At 34.0% G+C, this 8,871-nt stretch overlaps 1 protein-coding gene across 3 annotated transcripts in view; it reads right to left on the bottom strand.

Annotated features, from left to right (window-relative positions):
• Atf7ip (activating transcription factor 7 interacting protein) overlaps positions 1-7,343 on the bottom strand; it is a 107,065-nt gene extending 99,722 nt beyond the window's left edge. For 2 of the 3 annotated variants that reach the window (XM_027955929.3, XM_027955930.3), the window contains exon 1: positions 7,206-7,343. The gene's annotated coding sequence lies outside the window, so the exon portion shown is untranslated. Of the gene's footprint in view, positions 1-5,346; positions 5,384-7,205 lie in introns of those variants that run through there. The other variant, XM_071610125.1, reaches the window with a different exon arrangement.
• Between the last annotated feature and the right edge of the window lie 1,528 nt (positions 7,344-8,871).

An 8,871-nucleotide genomic window follows, 5' to 3' on the forward strand; every position in this document is an offset into this window, starting at 1 on the left:
AAGATTTTATATAAGGAGTCTGATTCATAGTGGGATAGGGAGTGGAAGCATGAGAGGAACAGATGAACTCTATAGATAGAGCAGAGGGGTTGGAGAGGAAGGGAGGGGGCATGGGGTTATTAATGATGGTGGAATGTGATGATCATTATTATCCAAAGTACAGGTATAAAGACACAAATTGGTGTGAATATACTATGTATTCAACCAGAGATATGAAAAATTGTGCTCTATATGTGTAATAAGAATTGTAATGTATTCCAATGTCATATATAAATAAAAAGAAAGAAAGAAAAAGAACTTTCATATGTTTTTGAAATGTGACCAACAAGATGTTTCAATCATTCTCTTGAAGACACAAAAATCCAATGTCAAAAATTCAAAACTAGAAACACTCATAAGCACTAGTAGTCCTGGTCCACTCATTCTTAAACAGAAAATGTTTCCTAGCATTCACTCTGTCTCCACTAAGAAACAAAAGTTTAATTTTGTGTAATTCACTTCTGTTTTGAACAAACTAAAATGCCAGAAATAAACTAAAATGCCTTATTTACTCTGTGTACTGCAGCACAATCTGAGAAATACTACATGCTAACCCTGTGCACTGGCCCTGACTGGTTGGGCCACCAGCTTCTCTCCTGACTCTGGTGGCCCTCATCCATTCCAGGGGGATGTCCTCTCCCCAATCTTCACATACACACCTTTGCTGAATTAAAGTTTATAAATAAAAGGTTTTAAAGATAAAAAAGAGAAGAAAGAAACAATACTACAAAATAATTTTTAAGGTCTTGGGCTCTCTAAGAAAACATCAGAGGGTCAAATGGGTTAAGGATTATGAATCAGAAGCTCCACTAATGGTTGGGTAACCTCTTGAGTTTTCTAGGAAAGAGAAAAGAACTATAGCTTCCCAGAGCTAATTAATGATATTTTAGAAATCTGTTCAAATAGTGTTAAAACATCACCTAATTTTTATTTATGATATGCCCACAACTGTTAGGAATTCAAAGGCCTTAAACTTCTTCCTACATTTGAAAAACTAGGTTTGCCAATATATGAATTTTCCATAGGCCTCACAACACTTAAAACAGCAACAACAAAAACACCTCAACAAAATTACACACTACTTTGCTTCTAAATAGGTTGAACTTAACTAAATATTCTCTGTGATTCACAATCATTATTAATAAGATAATCAACTGCCACATTGAACATGTTATGAATACTAATCCAGCTCTGGAAATACTAATTCCCAAATTGCCTCACAACTAAATTTATAACATTCTTGCTAAATTTATAACATTTGAAACATGATCCTCTTTTACTGGCATGATACTAGCCATCATCTTGCCCCTATACCCATAAGTATTTATCTAGTAGTACTGTCTCTAATTTGCTACTTCTCTTCTATGTCTGAAAAATAAAGAATTATAATTTCCCAGAACTTGGAAAAGTTTTCAACTAAGGCCAAAGGTCACACAAAAAAGTAAAACATCCAAATCTTTATAATTAAATTTGCATGAAAAGACCCAAAGACAGCAATTTTTCATTAAAAAGAATTAAATGCTTAAGAAAAACCAATATCTTGACATTTGGTATATATCCACAGGATTCATTTTCTTGAAGCCAATAATATTTTACATTTGAGTTCTATCTTTATTTCCTTGATTTTTTCTTTTCAAGATTTCATTAATTTTCAAGTTAACAATAAAATAAAACTGGTATTTTGGCAATAATCTGACTTTTTTCTTTTTCTCCCTTGTTACCAGTGATTGGATATAGGGCCTCACTAAGATACATAATCATTAATAAGATCATCAATTGCCATAATGAGCATGCTATAAATACTGATTCAGCTCTGAAAATACTAATTCCTAAATTAGGCAAGCACTCTACTACTAAGCGACATCCTCAACCCAATAACCTGACTCTTTCCATTCTGATAAAAAAGTAGAATTACAAATAAAATACATCATTACTAATCAAGAATAATATTTGTAGCTGGTCACGTGGCACATGTGTAATCCCAGATGCTCCAAAGGCTGAGGCAGGGAGATCGAAAATTCAAGACTAGCCTAGGCAACTTAGTGACATACTATCACAAAATAAATTTGAAAGGGCCAAGGATATAACTCAATGGTAGAGCACTTGCCTAGCATGTGTAAAGCCCTGGGTTCAATCCCCCATACTGCCAAAATAATAATAGTCCCTGCAATCAGCATAGAGATTTAATGGAGAATGAATTCATGCTAATTAGGGAATGATCCTTATGAGAAAAATGTAACAATTAAATGCTGTCAAAGAAAGTAAAATAATTTTTATCTTTATTGTGAGATTAGACCCCCATCTTGGCCAGAAAGGAATCAGATAACATCAAAATTCCTCCACTATTAAAAAAAAAAAAATCTGTTAAACAAAGATTATGGTTCAAATATTCTATTATACTTCATTTTAAAAACTATTTTTCTAAATTCTAACTTCATACTGGTATTACTTTCATGTCACATCATCTTAAATGCAGATTTCAAACAAATATAGACCTAATGGCCCCACATAATTCATCCCTATTAACATATCAGCACCAGGAAAACAGTAAAATAACATTAAAAAGTCATAGATAGTAGCCCAGGATGGTGGTGGCACACACCTGTAATCCCAGCAACTGGCTGAGGCAGGAGGATCACAAGTTCGAGGACAGGCTCAGCAACTCATCGAGGCCCAAAGCAACTTAGTGAGACCCTGTCTCAAAATTTTTAAAGATAAAAAGGGCTGGGGATATGGCCCAGTGGTTAAGTGCCCCTGGGTTTAAAAAAAAAAAAAAAAAGTCATAGGTATCACAAATTTTTCCAACACTCCTATAAACAGTACGTTTGGGGGGAAGGGGTTATAGGAAGTATACCATATTCCTGAATAAAGAAAATAATATAATATAAAATAAATACAAAGATTTACCCCAATTTAGAATTAATAAATTCTGTTGTTATTGTTTTGGTTTTGGTTTTTTGGTGGTGCTGACGATTGAACCCAAGGTCTCATACGTGCTAGGCAAGCATTCTACTACTGAGCCTCATCCCAGCCTATAGATGTAATGTAATTCTGGACAAAATCATTAACTGGCATTTTAAAAATTTTAACCAAATGAATCTAAAACTCATCTGTAAAGCCAAACACATAAGATTAGGTAAGAAAATTGTGAAGAGGAATTGTGAGTAAATTTGTATTGCATATAGCATCACAAACACATAGTTATATAATGCATAGTCCATTGCAAATTTTTAAAAAATGCAATCCTGCTTTAAGAATAAGTTCTTGAAGCATTGGTTGTTAATCTGTTTTTAGATTTTATATTACATATTCCTTTGAAAAGCTAACTTTTTACCCAGAAAAATGCACATATCACACTCACATAAAATAGCATACAGCAAGGAATCTGGGAAACTCTCTAGTATCTACAGAACCCCCAAGGGCCAATGGACCTCAAGTAAAAATGAACATACTTGTTCACTCAAACATAATACATAAGTTATGATCAGAGAAGCAACCAAAGCAAGTGATGAATCAACAACATAAAATTTGGAGAAAACTGGACATTTTAAAAAAATAGTTCCTAGCAACCCACCTTTATACACAATACGTGAAAATACATATATATATATATATATATATATGTATATATATATATATATATATGTATATATATATATGTCCATGTAAATTTAAAAGTATTTTTAAAAGTTCATTAAAACTTCCAAAAAATTTAAGTTCCAGAAGTAATTAACAAAATAAAGGAATATTTACTTCATCTCACAATAAGTAACATTTTATCTACACAGCAGTTCTAAAAGAAGTCATAAATGAAAAAGGCAGTGAATTTTACTAAATAGAAATGTAAAACTTTATGTGTAAAACTTTATTAGTAAAATTAAAATATTGGGGCTGGGGATGTGGCTCAAGCGGTAGCATGCTCGCCTGGCATGAGTGCGGCCCAGGTCTTCAACACCACATACAAACAAAGATGTTGTGTCCACCAAAAAATAAAAAATAAATACTAAAAAATTCTCTCTCCCTCTCCCCACCCCCTCTCTCTTTAAAAAAAATAAATAAAATAAAATAAAAATGTAAAACACATAAAATCAAAAATAACTTAAAAGGTGAAAAACTAAAGGAATTTTAAAAATTACTGCAACAAATACAAAAAGTTGAGGACTAACATTCATAAACAGCTGTTACCAACGATAACAACAATAAAAAAGCATTAACAACCACCATGGTGGGGGGGGATCGCAAGTGGCTAATTGACAAAAAATACAAATATAAAATATTTAAAAGGTCAACCTTATTACTTGTACTAAAAAAAAAAAAAAGTTAGTAAGCTACTACTATATTTTTCACCTGCCTAACTGAGAGAGATATGGGAAACACTTGTGCAAAGGGTTTTATCAATTTGTAATGTCAAAGAAATATTCTAAGTTACAGAATATGACTCATATAGAAGGATGTTCGCTATAGCATTATTTATAATAGAAAAATGAGCAACAAAATGGTCAAAAAAGATAAAAGCTTAATAAATCACAGTACATTCTTATTAAATTGATAATAACATGTGGCCATTTGTAAACATGTCTGAAAGAATATTTGGTAATTTGGGGGATTTTCACAATATGGTATTATCATGAGAACATTTTAGAAAACAGTAAAATGGGGAAATACTCATAGAACTAAATTAAAACAACAGGAATTGGGGGGCTGTGGTAGAACTCAGTGGTAAAGTGTGTGCTTAGCACATGCATGGCCCAACACTGCACACACACACACAAAAAGAGTAGAAATTAAATTATGGTCCCAATGAAAAGCTAAGTGACATTCATAGGTTGATCAACCATGCAAAAAGCAGTCCTCAAAATCACCAGACTATTTAGAGTGCTTATTTCCAAATGTTACTATTTTTAACATTTCCCAAATGTTCCATAATAACTACATTAAAAATATTTATACACATCACATTCAAATCATAAAGAAAAATACAATTTTAATGGTTTACGGCTGAATCATTCAAATCTGTTTTTTCTAAACTATTTTATGAATAAAATTTATAAAACTGCATGAGATTTTTAAGTAACTTCCCTAGCTAAGTGTTCATTCCTCAAGGAAGCTAATCTAAACATTTATATATTCTTTATATGTCAAAATCTTGTGGCATCATAACCACAAAACTGATTTCAAAATATGCTTGGTTTCTGACAGTATTAAAGAACAAATAGTTGATCCTCAGACAATTCATTAATCTTACTACATTAATAGTTATATATGCCTTCTAAGAAACATGAGCAAAACTGTCCTATCAATATTTACCTTGTATAAGTTCTTCAAGTACCCCTTATGACCTTCGATATAAACTCAAGATGCAATCATCTGTATATTCAAAAGAAAACATAAGCTTAAATGTATAAACCAAAGAATTTCATTTTTGTGGAAGTGAAAAACTATACCTTTGCCCTAAGATCAAAGTTATTTTCTTAACCTATTATGTATACATACACAGACACAGAAAACACACATACTTTCAACTCTAAAACACTTGAAATAACATGCATGTAGGGAGTGGAAGTTAACCACCTCAGAAGCATAAAAGAGTGAAGACTGCCTTCATTTTGTGTAGAAAACAACAGAGGTCCACGAATTACATTAGAACAAATTAAGATTCTGTTGAGAAAAAAGAAAAATCTTTTTTATTACTCCATTCCATCTCATGTGACATCATTAAAAAAATCTACCAACCAAAAGTACTCCTTTCAATTACATCTAGTTAATACTTCAGATATTTGTTCTGGGTAATAAAGATGCATTTAACAAACCAAGAGTATAAAGCCATAACCACTTCTTTTGCCAGTAGAATGATTCAAACTTAGCTCATGTAACGAACCAAGAAACCAAATGCTGTACATATGAACAAATGAAATTTATGAAACTGTAAGTTTTTAGCCTAATAAGCAGCAATTTACACTAAGGGGGAAACATATCAAAGCTTATATAACTTCCCCCAGGTGTGTTATATAAGATCTAAATATAGTGACACTACCATTTTAAACTAGAACCAGTGGCACTTAAAAATTATCTTAAGAAACAAACAAAAAAAGACAGAAGCACATCTACAATTTAAAAAATCAAACACGACTATATCTCATAAGCATATATACAGTACTGTTGATATGTTTAAAATCGACATTTTTTTTTTTGATGGTCCACTCAATTTCTTCATTAAGGCCACAATAACTCGATATTCTTTGTAAAATTCTTCATCACCAAAATTTACCAAGTATTATGGCTTACATATCATCACAAACAAAATGTAAAGAATATGAACTAATTTCAAGAGTTAACAATAATTAACTGAAACAGTAATGGACAACTGATCAAAGGTACTGAAAACATGTAAAATTTAGATGTTCAGCATACAAATATTCAAATTAAAACTTCACTGACTTGGGATCAAATTTTTTAAAAAATAAAAAATTGAATAATTGAGATTTCACTTTAAACTACTTTCTATATTCCTTCACTGTCCCAATATTTCCAAAATTAAAATTCTATTTCGTAAATAGTGCACAATCCTTGATAACCAAACTGGTAAAAACAGGGTTAAAAATGTATTTGCAAAAATGCAGTTCAAATAAATGCACTTCCCGTGCGAACACCACTAGGTGCCGATCTTTATCTCCCTAAACGTAAACTTTAGTCCCACAATACCCTAATCGTGAAATTCAACCGAGAACCACAAGTGACAATTTTCACATAAAATTTAATCCACAGCGTCTCAGAATCAAGTAAAAAGAGAGGGGTTGAAGGCCGGTATAAGGGTACAACATAACAGAACGTTTTCCTTGAAACTGTAGGAATTGCAGAGTAACAAAACGAAACCCCTCAAGAATGAAGAAAATTAAATCTAGAACCCAAATGGCGTCCAACAAGAACATTAGATCTTGAAAATGAATATTGCGCTTGCGCAGCCACCGCCCCGCCAGCTGCACAACTGCAGCTAGAGCCCGACCCCGCAAGATCACGTGCTCCCATGCAGCGCCCGCCCGCAGCTCCGCAACCGCGCAGGCGCAAACACAACTCCCGCAGCCGCCATAATGCGGTCTTGAGTCTTCAGAAATACAATAGTAATTTAAGAAAATGTTCTTAGAACAGCCCTTGGGATTCACATATACCTTGGGGGGCGGGAGTTGAGGGAGGGGGCAACCACGTTCCTTCCTACAGAGCCGTCCCGAGCAGCCGTCCCCAGCGCTGCCGCCTCAATCTCGCGCGCTTCAGTCGCCGCGCCGCCGCTGCCACTGCCGCCGCCTCCGCAGATTCAAAAACAAACCCGCTTCTCCCTTGCACGCGCCGGGGCCGTTATGCAAATTAATGTAGGCGGAGCTCCCGGATCGTAATATGTACCCCGCCCACTGTGTTATTAGCCAATAAGCGCAAGGACTGGTCATACCCCATGCAAATCTCCTAGTTTTTTATTTGAATGAGGGACTTTAGCCCCGCCTCCTGTCGTGGAAAAGAGAATTAAGTCTGAGATGGTGGCGCTGTGCCTTTAGTTGCACTATGAGGAGTGTTTTTGAGTGGAGCTTCCTCCATCAGTGAGTAGCACTTGATGAGCGCCCTCTATGAGGCTTCCGAAGGGAAGGAATGAAGTAGGTGAGAGTTGAAAAGTGGAAAGAATTTCAAAAGAGGCTGGGGTACATTGATTTATTCATGTTTTGTTTTGTTTTTTTAATTCACAAAATATACTTGAACTGTGTTAATAACCAGGGAATGGAGGAGGCACCCTTATTTTCAGATATTCTATGAGGGAGTGAGTACTTCAATTCATACCTTGGTACACTGGAAGTTGTATCCATCCCTTTCAATTATATGGGAGGCTGGGGACCAAACCTTAACCAAGAGCAGTCGCTACCCTAATGGTCGAGAGATCTGGATTTATTTCCAAGTACTGCGCTTCTTGCCTCTTCTTCAGAATAGTGAGTTACTCAGTTTTCTCATCTCTAAAATGGTGATAAAAATTATAATTCAACTCGATTCAATGGGCTAATAAACATAAATGTGTTTCAAGCCAAAAGGGGACTGAAAAATATTAGATCGTAAACAATTTCAATGTAATTCTTTATTAAATTAATGCATTTGTTCATTATTTAGCAATCACTGTGTTCCAAAACTATGACAGGTGCCTGTCCTCAAGAAATCTGTACTCTGAACTGACATGGTAGCTCATACCAGTTATCCCAATTACTCTGGAAGCTTAAGCAGAAGAATAGGGAATTAAAGGCCAGCCTGGGCAACGTGGTGAGACCTATCTCAAAAAAAAAAAAAAAAAAAAGAACAAGAAGAAGAAAAAATTCTACACTTTGGTGAAGGAGACAGAAGAGCAAACAGGAAATTTTTGTACCTAAGAAAAAATTAGCACCAAGTAGTTAATACTTTTTTTTTTCATAATTTAGGCCTTTCAATTGCTTGAAATATAGGGTGGCTTTCAAGAGTATCACCTAATCTGGACTTGAAAAATCAGAAAAGCCTTTCTAGAAGAAGTTACCTTACATAAATTTGTTGCCTAAAATCTGAACTTTATCTTGAGAGCAATGATGACTCATTTAAGTCCAGAAATAACACAAATAGATTTGCATTGCTTAATTGCTGAACTTTGTAAAGTACTTAGTATAGAACATAGTATATAGGTGCTCAAGAAATAATAGATGCTCAGTTATACTAAATTATCATTTATTATCATTTGTTTAGTACATGGGTACTCAATAGTAAAAGAATCACTCTACAATAAAAAGAAAAATGGGATTGGTTTCCCTTGGTATGTCTTCTGTAAGCAAATTTAAA

This window comes from Marmota flaviventris, chromosome 3 (genome assembly GCF_047511675.1).
Source record: "Marmota flaviventris isolate mMarFla1 chromosome 3, mMarFla1.hap1, whole genome shotgun sequence".
In the NCBI taxonomy this organism is placed as follows: domain Eukaryota; kingdom Metazoa; phylum Chordata; class Mammalia; order Rodentia; family Sciuridae; genus Marmota; species Marmota flaviventris.